Source organism: Giraffa tippelskirchi, chromosome X (genome assembly GCF_054371585.1).
Source record: "Giraffa tippelskirchi isolate mGirTip1 chromosome X, T2T-mGirTip1v1.2.pri, whole genome shotgun sequence".
NCBI classification, from domain to species: domain Eukaryota; kingdom Metazoa; phylum Chordata; class Mammalia; order Artiodactyla; family Giraffidae; genus Giraffa; species Giraffa tippelskirchi.
The window spans coordinates 42,154,329-42,168,220 of NC_137289.1; the positions used below are offsets into that span (position 1 = coordinate 42,154,329).

The following is a 13,892-nucleotide window of genomic DNA, read 5'->3' on the forward strand; positions in this document are numbered from 1 at the left end:
ACGCAGCAGCGAAGGCCCATGAAGCCAGATAAATACTTAAAGACCTAGTTGGTCAGATCACATTATGTATGGTCAAAAATGATCTCACCCTAAAAAAGTTAATAATTTAAAATTAAATGGGTGGAAATACTTACACCTTCAAATTCCAAATCAAATCAAAGCTGGAGAGGCTGAATTAATCCCATTAAGCTATACTTCAGAATGAGGACTTTTACTGAAGATAAAGAAGGACAGTGCATAATGATAGAGAATTCAGTTCATTGAGAAGACGTAACAATCATGAATGTGTAGGCTATTTTAAAAATATAGGAGCCAAAAGCTGATAGAATGGAAAGGAGAAACAGACAAATCCACAGTTGCAGCTGGAAACTTTAACTTTTCACTCCCAGTCGTTAATACAATAAGAGAGCAAAAAAATGAGAAAATATATAGAAGACTTGAATAATACTATGAACCAGCTTGACCTAATTGATATTTATAGAATGTGCTCAGTCACTCGTTTGTGTCCAACTCATTAAGACCCCACGGACTGTAGCCTGTTGCATGGTTAGTCGTATTGGACTCTTTGTGACCCTATGGATCGTGGCTTGTCAGGCTTCTCTGTCCGTGGAATTTTCCAGGGAAAAATACTGGCGTGGGTTGCCGTTTCTTACTCCAGGGGATCTTCCGGACCCAGAGACTGAACCTGCGTCTCTTGCCTCTCCTGCGTTGGCATGCAGATTCTTTACCACTGCACCACCTGGAAAGACCAACAGAACAACAGCAACCAAATACATATTCTTCTAAAGTGAATATGGAAGTTCATGAGATATGCGATTTTAAAAACGTCATGAGTTCAAAAGGACTGAAATCATACAAAGTATATTCCCTGACCACAGGAGAATTAAAGTAGAAATTAGCTGTGGAAAGATAGCTAGAAAATCACAAACTATTTGTAAATTAAAACCACTTCAAATTAATGCCAAGATCAAAGGAGAAATAGGAAATACAACAGATCAAAATTTATGAGGTGACACCAAATCTTCAAAGAGGGAAATTTATAGCATTAAATCGTTGTATTAGAAAAGGAAAAAGGCCAATGATCGTTCAAAGACCAATAACCTTCTTACTGAAGAAGCTAGAAAAGTACAATAAAATTTAATCCACAACCAGCAAAAAAAAAAAAAAAAAAAGATTAACAAACATCTGAACAGAAATCAATTAAATAGAAACCCGAAAATCAGTAGTACCAGAAAACTCCATGAAACCAATTGTTGATACCTTGAATAGATTAACAAAATAATAAACTTTCAACCAGGTTGATTAAAAAAAGAGAGAGAAAAAGCAAGTAGTGACACTAATTACCAATTTCAGTAATGCCATAGGGGACATCAATACAGAGCTTTCAGATATTAAATGCACAATGAAGGAAGATTTTTAAAGTATTATTCAAAATCTGTTGCTTGTTTAGTCGTATTGGACTCTTTGTGACCCTATGGATTGTGGCTTGCCAGGCTCCTCTGTCCATGGGATTTTTCCAGGCAAGAATGCTAGCTGGAAAATTTCCAGGCTCTAGAGTTTACATGGGTGGCCATTTCCTCCTCCAGGAGATCTTCCTGGTGCAGGGATCAAACCCGCATATACTGCAACGGCAGGTGGATTCTTTACCACTGAGCCACCTGAGAAGCCCCGAAATTTGTTAAGAGTATATCTAATTGTGTTCTCGCTATACATACACACATTTGTGCGTACTATGTCGTTTCAGTCACAACCAGCTCTTTGAGACTCTGTGGACCATAGCCTGTCAGACTCCTTTGTCCAGGGATTCACCAGGCAGGAATACTGGAGTGGGTTGTCATGCCCTCCTCCAGGGGATCTTTGCAACCCAGGGATCGAACCCACATCTCTTGTCTCCTGCACTGGCAGGTGGGTTTTTTTTTTACCACTAGCCCCACCTGTGAAGCCCCCTACACACACACGTAAAACCTAACAAAAAAATAAAATAAAATAAAAGGAAACAAGACTGCATCCAGGAAATTAAAAGATGCTTCGTGCAGGAAGAAAAGCGCTGACCAATCTAGACAGCATATGAAAAAAGCAGAGACATTACTTTGCTGACAAACTTTCCTCTAGTCAAAGCTGTGGTTTTTCCAGTGCTCATGTATGGATGTGAGAGTTGGACAGTAAAGAGAGCTGAGCACTGAAGAAATGATGCTTTTGAACTGGAATATTGGAGAAGACTCTTGACAGTCTCTTGAGTTCAAGGAGATGAAATCAGTCCATCATAAAAGAAATCAGTCCTGAATATTCATTTGAAGGACTGATGCTGGAGCTGAAGCTCCAATACGTTGGCCACCTGATGTGAAGAACTGACTCATTGGAAAAGACGTGAATGCTGGGAACGTTTGTTTGCAGGAGGCCAAGGTGATGACAGAGGATGAGTAGGTTGATGGCACCAACGAGTCGATGTACAGGAGTTTGAGCAAGCTCCGGGAGTTGTTGATAGACAGGGAAGCCAACAGAGAGTTTAGGCAACTTCCCTAAGATCAAAGACCTCAGACGTGGAAGCCCAGAGAGGTCAGACAACTTGTTCAAGATCACACAGCTCTTAATGTTAAGACCAGAGAAGTCAGGCCGGGTGCTGAGATCACATGGGTCAGAAGTGGAAGCACAGGGAGGTCAGCCAACTTGCCTAAGATCACACAGCTCATATGAAGAAGCACAGAGAGGTCAGGCAACGTGCCTAAAATCACAGAGCTTCAATGCGGAACAACAGTGAAGTCGGGCAACTTACCTAGGGTCACATAGCTCATAAGGACATAAGCACATAAGCACAGAGAGGTCTGACAACTTGACAAAGAACACAGCTCAGAAGTGGAAACACAGAGAGATCAGACAACTTACCTAAGTTCACACAGTTCAGAAGTGGAAGGAGAGAGGTTAGCAATCTTGCCTAACATCACACAGCTCACATGCAGAAGCACAGAGAGTTTTGGCAACTTATCTAAGCTCACACGGCTGAAATATGAAAGAACAGCACATACAGGCATCTTGCCTAGGATCATAGAGCTCAGGAGTGAAAGCAGAGAACGGTCAGGCAACCTGCCTAAGATCACACGGCTGAGATACGGAAGCACGGATAGGTTAGGCTACTTGCCTCCGATGGGATGGGTGCAATCTCAAAAATGAGAAAAAGATCTCTGTTCGTTTCCAAAGGAAACCATTCAATATCACAGTACTCCAAGTCTATGCCCCAACGATAATGCCGAAGAAGCTGACGTTGAATGGTTCTTTGGTGGGCTACAAGACCTTCTAGATCTAAAACCAAAAAAGATGTCCTGTTCATCATAGGGGACTGGAATGCAAAAGCACGAAGTCAAGAGATACCTGTCATAACAGGCAAGTTTGGCCTTGGAGTAAAAAATGAAAAGCAGGGCAAAGGCTAACAGAGTTTTGCCAAGAGAACGCACTGGTCATAGCAAACAACCTCTTCCAACAACACCAGAAACAACACTACACATGGACCTCACCAGATGGCCAATACCAAAATCAGATCGATTATGTTCCTTGCAGATGAAGATGGAGAAGCTGGATACAGTCAGCAAAAAGAAGACTGAGAGCTGACTCTGGCTCAGATCATCAACTCCTGATTGCCAAATTCAGACGTAAGCTGAAGAAAGTAGGGAAAACCATGAGATGGTTCAGGTATGCCCTACATCAAATCCCTTAGGATTTTATAGTGGAAGTGACAGATAAATTCAAGGCATTAAATCTGATAGAGAGAGTGTCTGAAGGACTATGGACGGAGGTTCGTCATAGTGCACAGGAAGCCGTGATCAAAACCATCCCCAAGAGAAAGAAATGCAAAAAGGCAAAATGGTTGTCTGAGGAGGCCTTACCAATAACTGGGCAAATAATAGAAATGAAAGGCAAAGGAGAAAAGGAAAGATATAGCCATCTGAATGCAGACTTCCAAAGAAGAGCAAAGAGTTTAAGCCTCCTCAGTGATGAAGGAAAAGAAATAGAGGAAAAGAGTAGAATGGGAAAGACTAGAGATCTCTTGAAGAAAATTAGAGATACCAAGGGAATATTCCATGCAAAGATAGGCACAATAAAGTACATAAATGGAATGGACCTAAGAGAAGCAGAAGATATTAAGAAGAGGTGGCGAGAATACACAGATCTATACAGAAAAGATCTTAATGACACAGATAAGTCCAATGGTGTGATCACATCTCATACTACACACCTCTTTTCCCTGTTCTTGTGGATCTTAGCGTTTCACCCTATTTGGGTTCTGACTCCCCATACTAGGCTACTTTGTCTTCATGGATATCCTCTTCATCCCTACCATCTCATCTGGCCCACTATAGTACCACATCCCCTATCATGGATGCCTGTCTTGATAGACCTCACCAAATTGCTTTATGAATAGTTGCTTTATACTTTGGGGTATAATCCCAAAGGATGACTTACTTAATTTATTCCGTTGCTCATCCTGTTCTAGTTTTGGCCATTGGAAGCTCATTCCTGTCTACTTTGACATAACCCCATTACTGTGGGGCTTTTTTTTTTTTCACTTCCGTTTTGATACCATAAGATGCCCCAGACTCCTCTTCTATATTTCTTCTCTGAGCCCTATAATCAGCAATTTCTCCTAGAAGCCTGGTTCCTTTCCTTGGGGAAAGTATTGGGAACCAAAATGTGTGCTTATTTCTACATCGTTGTTTCTTTCAGGTATGGGGAGTATCATTCCTCTTAGACTCTTTCAGCTCACAGAACAAAGAAATGTATGTATGTATACTCATGTGCCATCTATTTAACAGTTTAATTCATGTACGCATGTGCAACCATATCAAGATTGTTAACCTGTATCACTACTAGAAAGAACACGATCAACTAGATTACAGTGCTTTTATCTTTTGCTTTCAGTCTTTCAAACTCTGTTCATTTCCAAAGTTACTTAAGTCAGGGAATCTGATTGAGGTTGTTTTAAATATTTGCAATATAATTGGATAGTTTAGACAGATTCTGTATTCCATTCTTGAGGTCAAAATTTGTTTAATATGCATACATTGATTCACTCTATGTGCTGTAAGATTCTGAGGGTTTTGGGAAATATGCAGTGTCATCTATTTACCATAACATCATACAGAATAGTTTCACTGCCCTAAAACATCCTCTCTGCCAGGAGAAGAAAATGGCATCCCACTCCAGTATTCTTGCCTGGGAAATCCCAGGGACAGAGGAGCCCGCTGGGCTACAGTCCATGGGGTCCCAAGGAGTCACTCACGACTTAGAACAGTGAAGGCCACACAAAACACCTCAGCGGCTCCTAGTTTGCGGTCTCTCCTTTACTATCTTTCTTTCCCACTTGGCCCTCTGTTCCACAGGGCCACGTGCCCATGGGTCTGCTCTGCTCACCCAGTGTCTGGATTTAACAAATGGAAAAATAAAAATGAAAGATAGACCCACCCTCCCAGTAGAGCACCAGGTTCAGAAAGAATACACTGGCAAGGAGATGGCATTCTGTCACCCCCCAACCCTTTTGCAACTACCCGCTGGAAATTTCACCATCTTCCTTTAAGCCCTACTACCAGTTGACCTCTGCAAGCCTCCTTATCCTCTGCCCTGAAGTCATCACAATGGCCTCATGGGTTCTGGATGGGGCAGGGCCTCTAAAACGTCACCAAGGGCCCAGCCCTGGCTGGACCTCAGTCTCCAGGTGCCAGGGCAGACCAGCGCACCAGGAGCCATTTCCTCTCGGCTCACCATGTGGTCTCTCAAATCGTTCCTGTGCTTTTCCATGGGTGTTACCTGTGTCTACGCCTTAAAGTTTACTTCTCTGAGAGAGAAAGCTGAAGAACCCCAGGGGAAGCTGCTCTGTGGAGGGCACTTTTTAATTCGGCAGAATCTACAAGAGCATGTCCGAGACTTGCTTGAGATCACGTTGCTTTGGCTTTTCTTCATTGTGCTGATGTACGTGACAGTGAAGTTGGCAGGAGAGAGTGGCGAGAGTAAAGTGCAGCCTCCTCCTGCAGCCCATTAGGACCGTTCATTTGGCTCTCTCAGAAGGAAAAAGGAAAAGTCTTCCTCTGAAGAAGACTACCTTTTCCATACCTTAACCCTGCTCGAGATGGACCTCGTGAAATTTGTGTCCAGTGTGTGGAATCTGAAATTCGCCACGTCAACTGGTGGTAACCACCGCCCCCACAATGTCGAGGTTCCTGCAGACCTATGAGCTCTGGGGCAACGAAGAATCCAACTGACTGGATTTGTGAGTCAAAGTAGGAGAGGCATTGTTAAACGTTGACATACATTATCCAAACTAATAAAACTATTCTGAAGCAAAACAAAAAAGTCTCTGATATTTTTCATTCACTCTATAGTTTTACCTTTTCCAGAATGTCATATAATAGGCAGCATGCAGTGTGTGATCTTTTCCAGGCTAGCTTATTTTACTTTATAACATTCATTCAGGTTTCATCCATTTCTTTTTGTGATTTGATAGCTCACTTTGTTTTATTCTTCAATAATATTTTCTTATGTTGATGTACTACAGTAGTTTATCAAGTCGTCTATTAAAGCACACTTTGGTTGCTTCCAATTTGTGTTTGTGTGTGTGTGTGTGAGAGAGAGAGACAGGGAGAGAGATAGCATGAATTAAGCTGTTATAAAATTCATGTGCATGTTTTTGTGTGGGCAGTGGCTATCAAATCGTTTGCTGAACTATCTAGGAGCACAATGGTTAGATCATGCGGTCTGACAATGTTTAGCTCTGTAAGAAATTGCTTCCAAATGGCATTCCCACTAACAACGAATGAGAGTTCCTGTTGTCCCTCATCTTTGCCGGCAAATGGTTTGTCAGATTTTTGTATCTGACCATTCCAATAAGTCTGTCGTTGTATCTCAGTGTTCTAGTTTCACCAGTCTACTCTAAAAAGTTATCTTATTTCCATATTTCCATTGTGTTTTATTACCATAAATTCTTCGGGTGTTTTTTCTTTAACCTGAGGTTTAATCTCACTCCTGACATCGCCTACATTTGGGGCCTCCCTGGTAGCTCAGACGGTAAAGCATCTGCCTGTAATGCGAGAGATCTGGGTTCGATCCCTGGGTTGGGAAGATCCCCTGGAGAAGGGAATGGCAGCCCACTCCAGTAGTCTTGCCTGGAAAATTCCATGGATGGAGGAGCCTGGTAGGTTACAGTCCATGGGATCACAAAGAGTCAGACACGACTGACCAACTTCACTGGTTTTCTGAGGTTTAAATAGATCTTCTGCTCAGCAAAACTTCTGCTTCTGTTTATGCCATCAGTGATTACTTTCCTTCATTAGTCCTCTAATAACTTTTTCATGAAGGACCCGTAAGTTGAAATCATGCATATTAGAAAAAAATATTTTTAATCGAACAACACTGAGCACATTTTCTTTTCCTGAGTATTGCTTTGTCCACTATTCTTCAGCGTTTCCACACAAAACTTGAAGTTCAGGATGAACTTCTCCCCTTTTTCTTTGGTTTGTTTTGATTCTCTTCTATCCTTTCGAGATGTTAACCAAATCGGTATGCGTACCAGTTGCAGTTGCAGTTTTACATTTATCATGAAGTTTCACTACAAGCATATGTGTATTTTATATGAGTCTTCACTGTATTATGTGTGTTCTTCATAGTGTTTGAAAAACTATTGCTCATTATTCCAGTTTTTAACAGTCTGTGCCTCTTCTCCATCGAGATTCAAACGAACCCATTGATATAATCTTTGAAAGAGAGAACAGCCATAAAATATGTTGGTATAGTTATTGAAGAAAATAGACTTCAAAAAGAACAGTAACTAAACTGTTTGCTATTGAATAGCCGAATTAATTTTCTCTCAGTGTATTTTGTATTTATGAAAGTCCAAATGTTCTTGCATGTAGTCTATACAGAGAAGATAAATTAGAAAGCACCTCAATAGAACATAGATTTACAGAAAATCTAATGTTCAGTTTTAACTAGCTCAACTTAGAGCTTTGTTATAGTTCAGTTATCCACAGCCTTGGTTTCGTGTCAGCAAATAGAATGTGCTAGTTCTCTTTGGGGGGGAAGATATTTTAATCAACCTTTTCATATGCTTTTGATTTTCAAGAGAAGAGAAATCTAAAGACACATGTTTTCATATGTCTGGTACTGTGCCTGATGAATATTTTTCTATTTAATATGTTATCATGAGTCAAATGTACGTTTTGCTTACTTTCAATACTGATTTAAAGTTGGATTGGCATTACTGACTCAATGGGCATATCTTTCAACAGGCTCCAGGAGATGGAGAAGGACAGGAAAGCCTGGCGTGCATGGGTCGCAAAAAATTAGACACGACTGAGTGACTGAAATGATCCTATTAAAGCACAGTCATTACAAAGGTTACAAAGTAACATGTATTCCTCAAAGAAGACCTGATGACAACATTTGTCACCGTTCTTTTGTCCTAAATTCACCTGGTAATTTGTTGTAGCCATCAGTGTTTGGAAGAATGATCAATTGCACATAATTTAATGACTGAATGTGGTTTGGGAGTGAGGTATTCTCTCAGATAGTTACCCTCTTCAGAAATAGGACTTTAGGTGCTACTGTTAATGAATACCAACGTACCCAGTATAGTTAGGCCAAGCAATATCAGAACATTGGAGCTTAAAGCAGAGAGAGTTTTATTGCAGGGCCATGAAAGGATGGCATATGGCTTTAAAAATCCTGAACTCCCCAAGGGTTTTCAGCCAAATACACTTCTGGGAGAGGTGAGGGAGGGGTGTGATTAACCGTTGCAAACGTATCCCTGTCAGATCCTCTGCTAGTGAAATAAGGTCACGGTGAGGTAACAGTGTTCATGTAAGCCTCTATCGAAACAAATATGATTCCCTATGCTGAAAGAAAAGCTTCCAAGCGTGACTTTCACACTCCAAGGTCCTGTTTAGGAGTGGGGGGGGGCCCTGGGCATGCTGGTTATCCTGACTGGGAGCATTCATCCAGCACCCAGTCTTGATCCTCCCACAGGAAGCCAGTCCCAGCTGAAGAGGCAGCTCTCAGTTCTCTGTGCCCTCCTCTTACCAAGGTCCCCATACTTTGCCCAGCCATCTTCAATGAGGGAGCCAGGTGTCCAGCATGCAGCTGACCCTCAGTCTCCTCAGCGGGCAGGGGCTGGGTTCGGTAGACTGACTCATGCAGAAGCCACAACCGTTCAGTCATGGAGGTGGGGATGGGAGCGCTTGGCTATTGCTCTGAACCTGGAGCCAGGCCAGTGAGTGGCTCTAGCAAGCGGCTCTGGGCCACTGCAAGACACAGCCTTTAGCCTGTCCCCAGGTGCCCTGGCTTGCTACCCGGCACGAGGCCAGAGGACCTGGAGGGCCCTGGGCAAAGCCTGCAATATATCTTTAACTAAACTCTTCTGAGAGGCTGACTCTGGTGGAGCTGGATTTCGAACTTCACTAATGGACATGAGCTAAGTGTGCAGCTCCATATTCCTCCTGCCCTCTTACAGCATCTTCTTTGGTGAGATTATTCAACGTATGACTAAAGTTGGTATCTTGGGCCATCATGGTCCATTTCCACTAGCCCTTGATAACCACATTCATCTCTCTGTTTCTATAACTCAGGTATTTTAACTAACAATATCATGTGATGATCAAGTTTTTGTCTTCCTCTAACTGAAATATTTTACTTAGCGGAATGCCCCTAAAGACATATACATTGCAAATGGGGGACCCATTTATTTATTCACTGCTGGAGGTCTAGTTGCATTGTAATATTTTTAAATCAATTTTTATTTGAGTATAGTTACTTTACATTGGTGTATTAGTTTCTCCTGCACATCAGTGTGAATCAATTATATGCTAACATAGATCCCTCCGTGTTGGATTGTCTTCCCATTTGTGTCTCCAGAGCACTGACTAGAGTTCCTTGTGCTTTTCTTTCTGATTTTGTTAGTAAGTTAAGTTGATTTCTTTATTTTAACTGGAGGATGATTACTATACAACATTGTGACGGTTTTTGCCATACATCAACCTTAGTGAGCCATAGGTACACATGTGTCCAACAAATCCTTAAGCCCACCCCACATCCCTCCCCACATTATTCCTCTGGGTTCTTCCAGATCACTGGCTTTGGATGCCCCGCTTCATACATATGTACACCTGAAGGATGATTTTCCTGCATGAAATATGTACTTTTCTATGTTTCACAGATGAAAATATGGGTTCAGAGTTTTCTACATGAAATATGAAATCTGCATTTCCCTTTTGAAAATCTAGTTGTATATTTTTGGTCGTGATACATGGCTTATGGAATGTTACGCATCTGGATGTCTGTGCACACTTTTTCCTACATGAATATGGAATTGTGTATATCTTACATAGGAAAATTTGAGCATACATTTTCCTGCTTGAAATACGGAATTTTATATATTTTCTATATGAAAATCTCTATTAACATCTTCTGACATGAAGTATGTTGTCCATAGCTCAAATATGAAAGCACGATGCAAATTTTCACTCATGAAATAGAAACTTTGTACATTTCAAAAATGAAAATCGAGGTACAGATTATCTTACCTGAAATTTGGTATATTTTATACTTCACGCAAAGACATTTGGATGCAGGTTTCCTTGGTCTACATATGCAATACTCTATTATTTCACATACGAATATACGAGTGCTGTTAGATTTTCAGTTCAGTTCAGTCATTCAGTCGTGTCCCACTCTTTGGACATCAGGGATCAGTGAAAGGCGGCGTCCGGTCCTAGAGAGGAAACACGCTACGGAGCCATAACAGGCGGCGTCCCGTCCTGAAGAGGAAAGACTAGAGCAGTGACAGGCGGTGTCACATCCTAGAGAGGAAAGACATCTGGGATCAGTGAGAGGTGGCGTCACGTCCTAGAGAGGAAAGATGTCACGGATATGTGAGATGCGGCGTCACGTTTTAGAGAGGAATGACATCAGGGATCAGTGAGAGGCGGCGTCACGTTCTAGAGAGGACGACCTCAGGGATCAGTGAGAGGCGGCGTCATGTCCTAGAGAGGAAAAATAGCACGGAGATGTGAGAGGCGGTGGCACGTTCTAGAGAGGAACGACGTCAGGGATGAGTGAGAGGCGGCCTCAAGTCCTAGAGAGGAAGACCTCAAGGACCAATGAGAGGCGGCGACAGGTCCTAGACAGGAGAGACGTCACGGAAAGACGTCACAGAGCCGTCAGAGGCGGTGTCCAATACTGGAGAGGAAAGACGTCAGGGATCAGTGAGAAGCGGCATGACTTCCTAGAGAGGAAAGACGTCAGGAATCAGTGAGAGGCGGTGTCCGGTCCTAGGGAGGAAAGACGCTACGGAGCCATAAGAGGCGGCGACCCGGCCTGGAGAGGAAAGACTGGAGTCGTGAGAGGTGCTGTCACATCCTAGATAGGAAAGACGTCTGGGATCAGTGAGAGGTGGCGTCACGTCCTAGAGAGGACGACGTCAGGGATCAGTGAGAGGCGGCGTCCAGTCCTAGAGAGGAAAGACGTCTGGGATCAGTGAGAGGCGGCGTCCAGTCCTAAAGAGGAAAGACGTCTGGGATCAGTGAGAGGCGGCGTGCCGCCTAGAGAGGACGACCTCAGGGATCAGTGAGAGGGGGCGTCATGTCCTAGAGAGGAATACGTCAGGGATCAGTGAGAGGCGGCGTTCGCTCCTAGAGAGGAAAGACGTCTGGGATCAGTGATAGGCGGCGTCCAGTCCTAGAGAGGACGACCTCCTGGATCAGTGAGAGGCGGCGTCATGTCCTAGAGAGGAAAGATAGCACGGAGATGTGAGAGGCGGTGTCACGTTCTAGAGAGGAACGATGTCAGGGATCAGTGAGAGGCGGCCTCAAGTCCTAGAGAGGAAGAACTCAAGGACCAGTGAGAGGCGGCGACAGGTCCTAGACAGGAGAGACGTCACGGAAAGACGTCACAGAGCCGTCAGCGGCGGTGTCCAATACTGGAGAGGAAAGACGTCAGGGATCAGTGAGAAGCGGCATGACTTCCTAGAGAGGAAAGACGTCAGGAATCAGTGAGAGGCGGTGTCCGGTCCTAGGGAGGAAATACGCTACGGAGCCATAAGAGGCGGCGTCCCGTCCTGGAGAGGAAAAACTAGAGCAGTGACAGGTGGTGTCCAGTCCTAGAGAGGAAAGACGTCTGGGATCAGTGAGAGGCAGCGTCCCTTCCTAGAGAGGGCGACCTCAGGGATTAGTGAGAAGCGGCGTCATGTCCTAGAGAGGAATACGTCAGGGATGAGTAAGAGGCGGCCTCAGGTCCTAGAGAGCAATACGACAGCGATCAGTGAGAGGCGGCCCCACGTCCTAGAGAGGAAGACGTCAGAGACGAGTGAGAGGCGGCTTCAGGTCCTAGAGAGGAAAGATATCACGGAGCTGTGAGAGGCGGCGTCCGGTCCTAGAGAGGAAAGATATCACGGATATGTGAGAGGCGGTGTCACGTTTTAGAGAGGATCGACGTCAGGGATCATTGAAAGGTGGGCACGGGTACTAGAGAGGAAAAGCATCACGGAGCCGTGAGAGGCGGTGTCACATCCTAGAAAGGACGACGTCAGGGATCAGTGAGAGGAGGCGTCCGTTCCTAGAGAGGATGACCTCAGGGATCAGTGAGAGGCGGCGTCCAGTCCTAGAGAGGAAAGACGTCTGTGATCAGTTAGAGGCGGCGTCCTGTCCTAGAGAGGACAACGTCAGGGATCAGTGAGAGGCGGCGTCCGGTCCTAGAGAGGAAAGACGTCTGGGATCGGTGAGAGGCAGTGTCGGCTCCTAGAGAGGAAAGACGTCTGGGATCAGTGAGAGGCGGCGTCCGGTCCTAGAGGGGATGACGTCACGGATCAGTGAGAGGCGGCGTCCAGTCCTAGAGAGGAAGACGTCACGGATCAGTGAGAGGTGGCGTCCAGTCCTAGAGAGGAAAGACGTCTGGGATCAGTGAGAGGGGGCGTCCATTCCTAGAGAGGAAAGACGTCTGGGATCAGTGAGAGGGGGCGTCCAGTCCTAGAGAGGAAAGACGTCTGGGATCAGTGAGAGGCGGCGTCCAGTCCTAGAGAGGAAAGACGTCTGGGATCAGTGAGAGGCGGCGTCCAGTCCTAGAGAGGACGACGTCAGGGATCAGTGAGAGGCAACGTCACTTCCTAGAGAGGAAGACCGGAGGGATAAGTGAGAGGCAGCGTCACCGCCTAGAGAGGAAGACGTTAGGGATGACTGACAGGCTGCAACAGATCCTAGAGAAAAAAGATATCACGGAAAGTCGTCAAGGAGCCATGAGAGGCAGTGTCCGGTCCTAGAGAGGACGACCTCAGATCAGTAAGAGGCAGCGACAGGTCCTAGAGAGGAAAGACGTCTGGGATCAGTGAGAGGCGGCGTCCGCTCCTAGAGAGGATGACGTCACGGAACAGTGAGAGGCGGCGTCCAGTCCTAGAGAGGAAAGACGTCTGGGATCAGTGAGAGGCGGCGTCCGCTCCTAGAGAGGATGACGTCACGGATCAGTGAGAGGCAGCGTCCCGTCCTAGAGAGGACGACCTCAGGGATCAGTGAGAAGCGGCGTCATGTCCTAGAGAGGAAAGATATCACGGAGCTGTGAGAGGCGGTGTCCGGTCCTAGAGAGGAAAGATATCACGGATATGTGAGAGGCGGTGTCACGTTTTAGAGAGGATCGAGGTCAGGGATCACTGAAAGGTGGGCACGGGTACTAGAGAGGAAAAGCACCACGGAGCCGTGAGAGGACGTTTCACATCCTAGAGAGGACGACGTCAGGGATCAGTGAGAGGAGGCGTCCGTTCCTAGAGAGGACGACGTCAGGGATCAGTGAGAGGCGGCGTCCAGTCCCAGAGAGGAAAGACGTCTGGGATCAGTGAGAGGCGGCGTCCAGTCCTAGAGAGGAAAGACGTC

At 44.9% G+C, this 13,892-nt stretch overlaps 1 long non-coding RNA gene across 1 annotated transcript; it reads right to left on the minus strand.

Moving 5' to 3' along the window:
• Window positions 1-6,587: 6,587 nt before the first annotated feature.
• LOC145537102 (uncharacterized) lies at window positions 6,588-12,789 on the minus strand. Its single transcript, XR_014076204.1, has 2 exons — window positions 10,560-12,789; window positions 6,588-7,736 (listed from the first exon to the last, which is right to left on the minus strand). It is a non-coding gene; the product is annotated as an uncharacterized LOC145537102 (long non-coding RNA).
• Between the last annotated feature and the right edge of the window lie 1,103 nt (window positions 12,790-13,892).